The sequence below is a fragment of the Kogia breviceps genome, chromosome 20 (assembly GCF_026419965.1).
Source record: "Kogia breviceps isolate mKogBre1 chromosome 20, mKogBre1 haplotype 1, whole genome shotgun sequence".
Taxonomy (NCBI): Eukaryota; Metazoa; Chordata; class Mammalia; order Artiodactyla; family Physeteridae; genus Kogia; species Kogia breviceps.
The window spans coordinates 33,978,182-33,992,864 of NC_081329.1; positions in this window are offsets into that span (position 1 = coordinate 33,978,182).

Here is a 14,683-nt window from a genome sequence, read left to right on the forward strand (position 1 = left end):
GACAACTTACTCTAAACCTCAAAGGACTGAACTCAGCCCACTTTACACACCAGAAAAGATTATTGACAACTGGTCAGAATTTGAAAAACAATTTATCTATGTCTCTCTGGAAGAGAATCTAGTGGATGCACAGCAGCAAGCAACACAGCACGGAAAATCGGCTACACCCGGTGAGAAAAATAAACTGCAAAATAAAGGCAGTGAGTGACAGATAAATTTTTCGAGACTTCGTTCAGGTGCTGTGATTGGAGTTGTTTTCAGCATATCTTCACACACAGAAAGATGGGACCTAAGGGAGGACAATCGTGGGTCTGAGTGTCTTCGTGAGCATGAGTCAGCAAATGCAGCCCTTGTAGAATAACACTGCCTTGCCCAGATTCCATGGACCCGAAATCTCCAAATGTAGACGACCCTTCTACAGCAAACACATGCATGGGTCAGCCACAGGATGCTACCCCATTGGAACGGGAAAAAACATGAAAAGGCACCTCATCGTCTCATATCCTGGTGCTCGGGTTCAAGCTTCCAGCCACTTTCCTGAAAATATCCCCACTTGCGGAAGTCAGCACTTTCAAAACCTTCTTTCTTATAGCTTGGAATTGGTTCCATGGATGAACTACAAGGGGGAAGAATAAGACACGATGCCTATATATTTGGACAGGCATATGGTGCTCTAATTTCAACTGCTGAGCAAGAATTGACCCAAGTCTAAGCTTGCTCTCAGAAGGAGAATAGGGCTTGAAAATTTCCCACTGATTTGTGACCAGTTCCAAAAGTGGGAAGTTGAGCAGGGGATCTCAGCGAGCCTATAATTCATGGGCCTGCAGGATGGTCAAAGACACCTAATGTGGACAAATGACTTGGGTTGAGCCAGAGAAAAGAACTTGAGAGCAAGGCAGAATTGCAAAAATGGGATTTCAAGAGGGAGACGCGTCTCGCCTGGTAAGAACATAGCATATGGCAGTACTTCTTCAACCATGCCTTTGTCGAAAAACGGTCTATGCCTTTATACTGAATATATTCCGAATAAAGGCATACACCGTTTTTGGGCAACCAGGCAGGGGCTCGGTGCAAATCAACACTACATAGTGCTATCACTTCCCATCTAAACAAAGGGTCATCTACGAAAAGTGTAAAGACTAGAAATTCAGGGTAGCATGGAGGTAAATCGTACCCACATTTTGTGGATTCCAGGATGAACAATGGCAATCGGCACCCTGGTGAAGTCTATGGTGTATTCAAAAATAATGTAAGAAACAAAGCTACAGCACATAGGACACTTCCACTCAGGGACGTATATTTTCAAGAAAACCAAAGAACCTCAGGTCACAGGCAACCCAACGTTTACTGCTGCTCTCTTTACAAAAGCCTCGACTAGGATACAATCTAAATTTCCTTGGATGGAAAACATGGATGGAGAATATGTGATTCTTATCTACAATGATATATTACTGAGCCAGGAAATCAATGAAATAACGTCACTTGGCGCCACCGGAGTGTTCTTAGTTACAATCATACTCAGTGAATTTAGTCACATAGAAAAAAGTGGTTTATCAAAGATATGAGGTACAGGTGGAATATAAAATTGTGTCCCTTGAACGAAATGGCAGAGGACAGAGAGAATTACACATTTAGCAAACACACTTATGCCTTTAGGAGCGCAAAGGTCACATGAGGTGAGGAAAAACCAGGTGTTTTCAATGAGCACAGATACCATTCCATATAGACCAAGGAGGGAATCAAGACAACTTACTCTAAACCTCAAAGGACTGAACTCAGCCCACTTTACACACCAGAAAAGATTATTGACAACTGGTCAGAATTTAAAAAACAATTTATCTATGTCTCTCTGGAAGAGAATCTAGTGGATGCACAGCAGCAAGCAACACAGCACGGAAAATCGGCTACACCCGGTGAGAAAAATAAACTGCAAAATAAAGGCAGTGAGTGACAGATAAATTCTTCGAGACTTCGTTCAGGGGCTGTGATTGGAGTTGTTTTCAGCATATATTAACACACAGAAAGATGGGACCTAAGGGAGGACAATCGTGGGTCTGAGTGTCTTCGTGAGCATGAGTCAGCAAATGCAGCCCTTGTAGAATAACACTGCATTGCCCAGATTCCATTGACCCGAAATCTCCAAATGTAGACGACCCTTCTACAGCGAACACATGCATGGGTCAGCCACAGGATGCTACCCCATTGGAACGGGAAAAAACATGAAAAGGCACCTCATCTTCTCATATCCTGGTGCTTGGGTTCAAGCTTCCAGCCACATTCCTGAAAATATCCCAACTTGGGGAAGTCAGCACTTTCAAAACCTTCTTTCTTATAGCTTGGAATTGGTTCCATGGATGAACTACAATGGGGAAGAATAAGACACGATGCCTATATATTTGGACAGGCATATGGTGCTCTAATTTCAACTGCTGAACAAGAATTGACCCAAGTCTAAGCTTGCTCTCAGAAGGAGAATAGGGCTTGAAAATTTCCCGCTGATTTGTGACCAGTTCCAAAAGTGGGAAGTTGAGCAGGGGATCTCAGCGAGCCTATAATTCATGGGCCTGCAGGATGGTCAAAGACACCTAATGTGGACAAATGACTTGGGTTGAGCCAGAGAAAAGAACTTGAGAGCAAGGCAGAATTGCAAAAATGGGATTTCAAGAGGGAGACGCGTCTCGCCTGGTAAGAAACTAGAATGTGGCAGTACTTCTTCAACCATGCCTTTGTCGAAAAACGGTGTATGCCTTTATCCTGAATATATTCCGAATAAAGGCATACACCGTTTTTGGGCAACCAGGCAGGGGCTCGGTGCAAATCAACACTACATAGTGCTATCACTTCCCATCTAAACAAAGGGTCATCTACGAAAAGTGTAAAGACTAGAAATTCAGGGTAGCATGGAGGTAAATCGTACCCACATTTTGTGGATTCCAGGATGAACAATGGCAATCGGCACCCTGGCGAAGTCTATGGTGTATTCAAAAATAATGTAAGAAACAAAGCTACAGCACATAGGACACTTCCACTCAAGGACGTATATTTTCAAGAAAACCAAAGAACCTCAGGTCACAGGCAACCCAACGTTTACTGCTGCTCTCTTTACAAAAGCCTCGACTAGGATACAATCTAAATTTCCTTGGACGGAAAACATGGATGGAGAATATGTGATTCTTATCTACAATGATATATTACTGAGCCAGGAAATCAATGAAATAACGTCACTTGCCGCCAAAGGAGTGTTCGTAGTTACAATCATTCTCAGTAAATTTAGTCACATAGAAAAAAGTGGTTTATCAAAGATATGAGGTACAGGTGGAATACAAAATTGCGTCCCATGAATGAAATGGCAGACGAGAGAAAGCATCACACATTTAGCAAACACACTTATGCCTGTAGGAGCGCGAAGGTCACTTGAGGTGAGGAAAAACCAGGTGTTTTCAATGAGCACAGATACCATTCCATATAGACCAAAGAGGGCATCAAGACAACTTACTCTAAACCTCAAAGGACTGAACTCAGCCCGCTTTACACACCAGAAAAGATTATTTACAACTGGTTATAATTTGAAAAACACTTTATCGATGTCTCTCTGGAAGTGAATCAAGAGGATGCACAGCAGCAAGCAACACAGCACTGAAAATCGGCTACACCCCGTGAGAAAAATAAACTGCAAAATAAAGGCAGTGAGTGAGATATAAATTCTTCGAGACTTCGTTCAGGGTCTGTCATTGAAGTTGTTTTGAGCATATATTAACACACAGAAGGATCGGACCTAAGGGAGGACACTCGTGGGTCTGAGTGTCTTCGTGAGCATGAGTCAGCAAATGCAGCCCTTGTCGAATAACACTGCCTATTCCTGATTCCATGGACCCGAAATCTCCAAATGCAGACGACCCTTCCTACAGCGAACACATGCATGGGACAGCCACAGCATGCTACCCCATTGGAACGGCAAAAAAACATGAAAAGCCACCTCATCTTCTCATATCCTGGTGCTCGGGTTCAAGCTTTCAACCACTTTTCTGAAAATATACCCAATTGGGGAAGTCAGCACTTTCAAAACACTCTTACTTATAACTTGGAATTGGTTCCATGGATGAACTACAATGGGGAAGAATAAGAGACGATGGCTATATATTTGGACAGGCACATGGCGCTCTAATTTCCAATGCTGAACAAGAATTGACCCAAGTCTAAGCTTGCTCTCGGAAGGAGAATTGGGCTTGAAAATGTCCTGCTGCTTTGGGACCAGTTCCGAAAGTGGGAAGTTGAGCCGGGGATCTCAGGGAGCCTATAATTCATGGCCCTGCAGGATGGTAAAAGGCACGTAATGTGGAAAAATGACTTGGGTTGAACCAGAGAAAAGAACTTGAGAGCAAGGCAGAATTGCAAAACTGGGATTTCAAGAGGGAGAAGCGTCTCGCCTGGTAAGAACCTAGGATGTGGCAGTACTTCTTCAAACATGCCTTTGTCGAAAAAGGGTTTATGCCTTTATCCTGAATATATTCCGAATAAAGGCATACACCGTTTTGGGGCAACCAGGCAGGGGCTCGGTGCAAATCAACACTACATAGTGCTATCACTTCCCATCTAAACAAAGGGTCATCTACGAAAAGTGTAAAGACTAGAAATTCAGGGTAGCATGGAGGTAAATCGTACCCACATTTTGTGGATTCCAGGATGAACAATGGCAATCGGCACCCTGGCGAAGTCTATGGTGTATTTAAAAATAATGTAAGAAACAAAGCTACAGCACATAGGACACTTCCACTCAAGGACGTATATTTTCAAGAAAACCAAAGAACCTCAGGTCACAGGCAACCCAACGTTTACTGCTGCTCTCTTTACAAAAGCCTCGACTAGGATACAATCTAAACTTCCTTGGACGGAATACATGGATGAAGAATATGTGATTCTTATCTACAATGATATATTACAGAGCCAGGAAATCAATGAAATAACGTCACTTGGCGCCACCGGAATGTTCTTAGTTACAATCATTCTCAGTGAATTTAGTCACATAGAAAAAAGTGGTTTATCAAAGATATGAGGTACAGGTGGAATATAAAATTGCGTCCCTTGAACGAAATGGCAGACGACAGAGAGAATTACACATTTAGCAAACACACTTATGCCTGTAGGAGCGCAAAGGTCACATGAGGTGAGGAAAAACCAGGTGTTTTCAATGAGCACAGATACCATTCCATATAGACCAAGGAGGGAATCAAGACAACTTACTCTAAACCTCAAAGGACTGAACTCAGCCCACTTTACACACCAGAGAAGATTATTGACAACTGGTCAGAATTTAAAAAACAATTCATCTATGTCTCTCTGGAAGAGAATCTAGTTGATGCACAGCAGCAAGCAACACAGCACGGAAAATCGGCTACACCCGGTGAGAAAAATAAACTGCAAAATAAAGGCAGTGAGTGAGAGATAAATTCTTCGAGACTTCGTTCAGGGGCTGTGATTGGAGTTGTTTTCAGCATATATTAACACACAGAAAGATGGGACCTAAGGGAGGACAATCGTGGGTCTGAGTGTCTTCGTGAGCATGAGTCAGCAAATGCAGCCCTTGTAGAATAACACTGCATTGCCCAGATTCCATTGACCCGAAATCTCCAAATGTAGACGACCCTTCTACAGCGAACACATGCATGGGTCAGCCACAGGATGCTACCCCATTGGAACGGGAAAAAACATGAAAAGGCACCTCATCTTCTCATATCCTGGTGCTTGGGTTCAAGCTTCCAGCCACATTCCTGAAAATATCCCCACTTGGGGAAGTCAGCACTTTCAAAACCTTCTTTCTTATAGCTTGGAATTGGTTCCATGGATGAACTACAATGGGGAAGAATAAGACACGATGCCTATATATTTGGACAGGCATATGGTGCTCTAATTTCAACTGCTGAACAAGAATTGACCCAAGTCTAAGCTTGCTCTCAGAAGGAGAATAGGGCTTGAAAATTTCCCGCTGATTTGTGACCAGTTCCAAAAGTGGGAAGTTGAGCAGGGGATCTCAGCGAGCCTATAATTCATGGGCCTGCAGGATGGTCAAAGACACCTAATGTGGACAAATGACTTGGGTTGAGCCAGAGAAAAGAACTTGAGAGCAAGGCAGAATTGCAAAAATGGGATTTCAAGAGGGAGACGCGTCTCGCCTGGTAAGAACCTAGAATGTGGCAGTACTTCTTCAACCATGCCTTTGTCGAAAAACGGTGTATGCCTTTATCCTGAATATATTCCGAATAAAGGCATACACCGTTTTTGGGCAACCAGGCAGGGGCTCGGTGCAAATCAACACTACATAGTGCTATCACTTCCCATCTAAACAAAGGGTCATCTACGAAAAGTGTAAAGACTAGAAATTCAGGGTAGCATGGAGGTAAATCGTACCCACATTTTGTGGATTCCAGGATGAACAATGGCAATCGGCACCCTGGCGAAGTCTATGGTGTATTCAAAAATAATGTAAGAAACAAAGCTACAGCACATAGGACACTTCCACTCAAGGACGTATATTTTCAAGAAAACCAAAGAACCTCAGGTCACAGGCAACCCAACGTTTACTGCTGCTCTATTTACAAAAGCCTCGACTAGGATACAATCTAAATTTCCTTGGACGGAAAACATGGATGGAGAATATGTGATTCTTATCTACAATGATATATTACTTAGCCAGGAAATCAATGAAATAACGTCACTTGCCGCCAAAGGAGTGTTCGTAGTTACAATCATTCTCAGTAAATTTAGTCACATAGAAAAAAGTGGTTTATCAAAGATATGAGGTACAGGTGGAATACAAAATTGCGTCCCATGAATGAAATGGCAGACGAGAGAAAGCATCACACATTTAGCAAACACACTTATGCCTGTAGGAGCGCGAAGGTCACTTGAGGTGAGGAAAAACCAGGTGTTTTCAATGAGCACAGATACCATTCCATATAGACCAAAGAGGGCATCAAGACAACTTACTCTAAACCTCAAAGGACTGAACTCAGCCCGCTTTACACACCAGAATAGATTATTTACAACTGGTTATAATTTGAAAAACACTTTATCGATGTCTCTCTGGAAGTGAATCAAGAGGATGCACAGCAGCAAGCAACACAGCACTGAAAATCGGCTACACCCCGTGAGAAAAATAAACTGCAAAATAAAGGCAGTGAGTGAGATATAAATTCTTCGAGACTTCGTTCAGGGTCTGTCATTGAAGTTGTTTTGAGCATATATTAACACACAGAAGGATCGGACCTAAGGGAGGACACTCGTGGGTCTGAGTGTCTTCGTGAGCATGAGTCAGCAAATGCAGCCCTTGTCGAATAACACTGCCTATTCCTGATTCCATGGACCCGAAATCTCCAAATGCAGACGACCCTTCCTACAGCGAACACATGCATGGGACAGCCACAGCATGCTACCCCATTGGAACGGCAAAAAAACATGAAAAGCCACCTCATCTTCTCATATCCTGGTGCTCGGGTTCAAGCTTTCAACCACTTTTCTGAAAATATACCCAATTGGGGAAGTCAGCACTTTCAAAACACTCTTACTTATAACTTGGAATTGGTTCCATGGATGAACTACAATGGGGAAGAATAAGAGACGATGGCTATATATTTGGACAGGAACATGGCGCTCTAATTTCCAATGCTGAACAAGAATTGACCCAAGTCTAAGCTTGCTCTCGGAAGGAGAATTGGGCTTGAAAATGTCCTGCTGCTTTGGGACCAGTTCCGAAAGTGGGAAGTTGAGCCGGGGATCTCAGGGAGCCTATAATTCATGGCCCTGCAGGATGGTAAAAGGCACGTAATGTGGAAAAATGACTTGGGTTGAACCAGAGAAAAGAACTTGAGAGCAAGGCAGAATTGCAAAACTGGGATTTCAAGAGGGAGAAGCGTCTCGCCTGGTAAGAACCTAGGATGTGGCAGTACTTCTTCAAACATGCCTTTGTCGAAAAAGGGTTTATGCCTTTATCCTGAATATATTCCGAATAAAGGCATACACCGTTTTGGGGCAACCAGGCAGGGGCTCGGTGCAAATCAACACTACATAGTGCTATCACTTCCCATCTAAACAAAGGGTCATCTACGAAAAGTGTAAAGACTAGAAATTCAGGGTAGCATGGAGGTAAATCGTACCCACATTTTGTGGATTCCAGGATGAACAATGGCAATCGGCACCCTGGCGAAGTCTATGGTGTATTTAAAAATAATGTAAGAAACAAAGCTACAGCACATAGGACACTTCCACTCAAGGACGTATATTTTCAAGAAAACCAAAGAACCTCAGGTCACAGGCAACCCAACGTTTACTGCTGCTCTCTTTACAAAAGCCTCGACTAGGATACAATCTAAACTTCCTTGGACGGAATACATGGATGAAGAATATGTGATTCTTATCTACAATGATATATTACAGAGCCAGGAAATCAATGAAATAACGTCACTTGGCGCCACCGGAATGTTCTTAGTTACAATCATTCTCAGTGAATTTAGTCACATAGAAAAAAGTGGTTTATCAAAGATATGAGGTACAGGTGGAATATAAAATTGCGTCCCTTGAACGAAATGGCAGACGACCGAGAGAATTACACATTTAGCAAACACACTTATGCCTGTAGGAGCGCAAAGGTCACATGAGGTGAGGAAAAACCAGGTGTTTTCAATGAGCACAGATACCATTCCATATAGACCAAGGAGGGAATCAAGACAACTTACTCTAAACTTCAAAGGACTGAACTCAGCCCACTTTACACACCAGAAAAGATTATTGACAACTGGTCAGAATTTGAAAAACAATTTATCTATGTCTCTCTGGAAGAGAATCTAGTGGATGCACAGCAGCAAGCAACACAGCACGGAAAATCGGCTACACCCGGTGAGAAAAATAAACTGCAAAATAAAGGCAGTGAGTGACAGATAAATTTTTCGAGACTTCGTTCAGGGGCTGTGATTGGAGTTGTTTTCAGCATATATTCACACACAGAAAGATGGGACCTAAGGGAGGACAATCGTGGGTCTGAGTGTCTTCGTGAGCATTAGTCAGCAAATGCAGCCCTTGTAGAATAACACTGCCTTGCCCTGATTCCATTGACCCGAAATCTCCAAATGTAGACGACCCTTCTACAGCAAACACATGCATGGGTCAGCCACAGGATGCTACCCCATTGGAACGGGAAAAAACATGAAAAGGCACCTCATCTTCTCATATCCTGGTGCTCGGGTTCAAGCTTCCAGCCACTTTCCTGAAAATATCCCCACTTGGGTAAGTCAGCACTTTCAAAACCTTCTTTCTTATAGCTTGGAATTGGTTCCATGGATGAACTACAATGGGGAAGAATAAGACACGATGCCTATATATTTGGACAGGCATATGGTGCTCTAATTTCAACTGCTGAACAAGAATTGACCCAAGTCTAAGCTTGCTCTCAGAAGGAGAATAGGGCTTGAAAATTTCCCGCTGATTTGTGACCAGTTCCAAAAGTGGGTAGTTGAGCAGGGGATCTCAGCGAGGCTATAATTCATGGGCCTGCAGGATGGTCAAAGACACCTAATGTGGACAAATGACTTGGGTTGAGCCAGAGAAAAGAACTTGAGAGCAAGGCAGAATTGCAAAAATGGGATTTCAAGAGGGAGAGGCGTCTCGCCTGGTAGGAACCTAGGATGTGGCAGTACTTCTTCAAACATGCCTTTGTCGAAAAAGGGTGTATGCCTTTATCCTGAATATCTTTAGGATAAAGGCATACACCGATTTTGGGGAACCAGGCAGGGGCTCGGTGCAAATCAACACTACATAATGCTATCACTTCCCATCAAAACAAAGGGTCATGTACGAAAAGTGTAAAGAGCAGAAATGCAGGGTAACGTGGAGGTAAATCGTACCCACATTTTGTGGATTGTGGGATGACCAATTGCAATCGGCACCCTGGCGAATTCTATGGTGTATTCGAAGATAAAGTAAGAAACAATGCTACAGCACATAGGACACTTCCACTCAAGGACGTATATTTTCAAGGAAACCAAAGAACCTTAGGTCACAGGCAACCCAACGTTTACTGCTGCTCTCTTTACAAAAGCCTCGACTAGGATACAATCTAAACTTCCTTGGACGGAATACATGGATGAAGAATATGTGATTCTTATCTACAATGATATATTACAGAGCCAGGAAATCAATGAAATAACGTCACTTGGCGCCACCGGAATGTTCTTAGTTACAATCATTCTCAGTGAATTTAGTCACATAGAAAAAAGTGGTTTATCAAAGATATGAGGTACAGGTGGAATATAAAATTGCGTCCCTTGAACGAAATGGCAGACGACAGAGAGAATTACACATTTAGCAAACACACTTATGCCTGTAGGAGCGCAAAGGTCACATGAGGTGAGGAAAAACCAGGTGTTTTCAATGAGCACAGATACCATTCCATATAGACCAAGGAGGGAATCAAGACAACTTACTCTAAACTTCAAAGGACTGAACTCAGCCCACTTTACACACCAGAAAAGATTATTGACAACTGGTCAGAATTTGAAAAACAATTTATCTATGTCTCTCTGGAAGAGAATCTAGTGGATGCACAGCAGCAAGCAACACAGCACGGAAAATCGGCTACACCCGGTGAGAAAAATAAACTGCAAAATAAAGGCAGTGAGTGACAGATAAATTCTTCGAGACTTCGTTCAGGGGCTGTGATTGGAGTTGTTTTCAGCATATATTAACACACAGAAAGATGGGACCTAAGGGAGGACAATCGTGGGTCTGAGTGTCTTCGTGAGCATGAGTCAGCAAATGCAGCCCTTGTAGAATAACACTGCATTGCCCAGATTCCATTGACCCGAAATCTCCAAATGTAGACGACCCTTCTACAGCGAACACATGCATGGGTCAGCCACAGGATGCTACCCCATTGGAACGGGAAAAAACATGAAAAGGCACCTCATCTTCTCATATCCTGGTGCTTGGGTTCAAGCTTCCAGCCACTTTCCTGAAAATATCCCCACTTGGGGAATTCAGCACTTTCAAAACCTTCTTTCTTATAGCTTGGAATTGGTTCCATGGATGAACTACAATGGGGAAGAATAAGACACGATGCCTATATATTTGGACAGGCATATGGTGCTCTAATTTCAACTGCTGAACAAGAATTGACCCAAGTCTAAGCTTGCTCTCAGAAGGAGAATAGGGCTTGAAAATTTCCCGCTGATTTGTGACCAGTTCCAAAAGTGGGAAGTTGAGCAGGGGATCTCAGCGAGCCTATAATTCATGGGCCTGCAGGATGGTCAAAGACACCTAATGTGGACAAATGACTTGGGTTGAGCCAGAGAAAAGAACTTGAGAGCAAGGCAGAATTGCAAAAATGGGATTTCAAGAGGGAGACGCGTCTCGCCTGGTAAGAACCTAGAATGTGGCAGTACTTCTTCAACCATGCCTTTGTCGAAAAACGGTGTATGCCTTTATCCTGAATATATTCCGAATAAAGGCATACACCGTTTTTGGGCAACCAGGCAGGGGCTCGGTGCAAATCAACACTACATAGTGCTATCACTTCCCATCTAAACAAAGGGTCATCTACGAAAAGTGTAAAGACTAGAAATTCAGGGTAGCATGGAGGTAAATCGTACCCACATTTTGTGGATTCCAGGATGAACAATGGCAATCGGCACCCTGGCGAAGTCTATGGTGTATTCAAAAATAATGTAAGAAACAAAGCTACAGCACATAGGACACTTCCACTCAAGGACGTATATTTTCAAGAAAACCAAAGAACCTCAGGTCACAGGCAACCCAACGTTTACTGCTGCTCTATTTACAAAAGCCTCGACTAGGATACAATCTAAATTTCCTTGGACGGAAAACATGGATGGAGAATATGTGATTCTTATCTACAATGATATATTACTGAGCCAGGAAATCAATGAAATAACGTCACTTGCCGCCAAAGGAGTGTTCGTAGTTACAATCATTCTCAGTAAATTTAGTCACATAGAAAAAAGTGGTTTATCAAAGATATGAGGTACAGGTGGAATACAAAATTGCGTCCCATGAATGAAATGGCAGACGAGAGAAAGCATCACACATTTAGCAAACACACTTATGCCTGTAGGAGCGCGAAGGTCACTTGAGGTGAGGAAAAAACAGGTGTTTTGAATGAGCACAGATACCATTCCATATAGACCAAAGAGGGCATCAAGACAACTTACTTTAAACCTCAAAGGACTGAACTCAGCCCACTTTACACACCAGAAAAGATTATTTACAACTGGTTAGAATTTGAAAAACAATTTATCGATGTCTCTCTGGAAGAGAATCAAGTGGATGCACAGCAGCAAGCAACACAGCACTGAAAATCGGCTACACCCCGTGAGAAAAATAAACTGCAAAATAAAGGCAGTGAGTGAGATATAAATTCTTCGAGACTTCGTTCAGGGTCTGTCATTGAAGTTGTTTTGAGCATATATTAACACACAGAAGGATCGGACCTAAGGGAGGACACTCGTGGGTCTGAGTGTCTTCGTGAGCATGAGTCAGCAAATGCAGCCCTTGTCGAATAACACTGCCTATTCCTGATTCCATGGACCCGAAATCTCCAAATGCAGACGACCCTTCCTACAGCGAACACATGCATGGGACAGCCACAGCATGCTACCCCATTGGAACGGCAAAAAAACATGAAAAGCCACCTCATCTTCTCATATCCTGGTGCTCGGGTTCAAGCTTTCAACCACTTTTCTGAAAATATACCCAATTGGGGAAGTCAGCACTTTCAAAACACTCTTACTTATAACTTGGAATTGGTTCCATGGATGAACTACAATGGGGAAGAATAAGAGACGATGGCTATATATTTGGACAGGCACATGGCGCTCTAATTTCCAATGCTGAACAAGAATTGACCCAAGTCTAAGCTTGCTCTCGGAAGGAGAATTGGGCTTGAAAATGTCCTGCTGCTTTGGGACCAGTTCCGAAAGTGGGAAGTTGAGCCGGGGATCTCAGGGAGCCTATAATTCATGGCCCTGCAGGATGGTAAAAGGCACGTAATGTGGAAAAATGACTTGGGTTGAACCAGAGAAAAGAACTTGAGAGCAAGGCAGAATTGCAAAACTGGGATTTCAAGAGGGAGAAGCGTCTCGCCTGGTAAGAACCTAGGATGTGGCAGTACTTCTTCAAACATGCCTTTGTCGAAAAAGGGTTTATGCCTTTATCCTGAATATATTCCGAATAAAGGCATACACCGTTTTGGGGCAACCAGGCAGGGGCTCGGTGCAAATCAACACTACATAGTGCTATCACTTCCCATCTAAACAAAGGGTCATCTACGAAAAGTGTAAAGACTAGAAATTCAGGGTAGCATGGAGGTAAATCGTACCCACATTTTGTGGATTCCAGGATGAACAATGGCAATCGGCACCCTGGCGAAGTCTATGGTGTATTTAAAAATAATGTAAGAAACAAAGCTACAGCACATAGGACACTTCCACTCAAGGACGTATATTTTCAAGAAAACCAAAGAACCTCAGGTCACAGGCAACCCAACGTTTACTGCTGCTCTCTTTACAAAAGCCTCGACTAGGATACAATCTAAACTTCCTTGGACGGAATACATGGATGAAGAATATGTGATTCTTATCTACAATGATATATTACAGAGCCAGGAAATCAATGAAATAACGTCACTTGGCGCCACCGGAATGTTCTTAGTTACAATCATTCTCAGTGAATTTAGTCACATAGAAAAAAGTGGTTTATCAAAGATATGAGGTACAGGTGGAATATAAAATTGCGTCCCTTGAACGAAATGGCAGACGACAGAGAGAATTACACATTTAGCAAACACACTTATGCCTGTAGGAGCGCAAAGGTCACATGAGGTGAGGAAAAACCAGGTGTTTTCAATGAGCACAGATACCATTCCATATAGACCAAGGAGGGAATCAAGACAACTTACTCTAAACTTCAAAGGACTGAACTCAGCCCACTTTACACACCAGAAAAGATTATTGACAACTGGTCAGAATTTGAAAAACAATTTATCTATGTCTCTCTGGAAGAGAATCTAGTGGATGCACAGCAGCAAGCAACACAGCACGGAAAATCGGCTACACCCGATGAGAAAAATAAACTGCAAAATAAAGGCAGTGAGTGACAGATAAATTTTTCGAGACTTCGTTCAGGGGCTGTGATTGGAGTTGTTTTCAGCATATATTCACACACAGAAAGATGGGACCTAAGGGAGGACAATCGTGGGTCTGAGTGTCTTCGTGAGCATTAGTCAGCAAATGCAGCCCTTGTAGAATAACACTGCCTTGCCCTGATTCCATTGACCCGAAATCTCCAAATGTAGACGACCCTTCTACAGCAAACACATGCATGGGTCAGCCACAGGATGCTACCCCATTGGAACGGGAAAAAACATGAAAAGGCACCTCATCTTCTCATATCCTGGTGCTCGGGTTCAAGCTTCCAGCCACTTTCCTGAAAATATCCCCACTTGGGTAAGTCAGCACTTTCAAAACCTTCTTTCTTATAGCTTGGAATTGGTTCCATGGATGAACTACAATGGGGAAGAATAAGACACGATGCCTATATATTTGGACAGGCATATGGTGCTCTAATTTCAACTGCTGAACAAGAATTGACCCAAGTCTAAGCTTGCTCTCAGAAGGAGAAT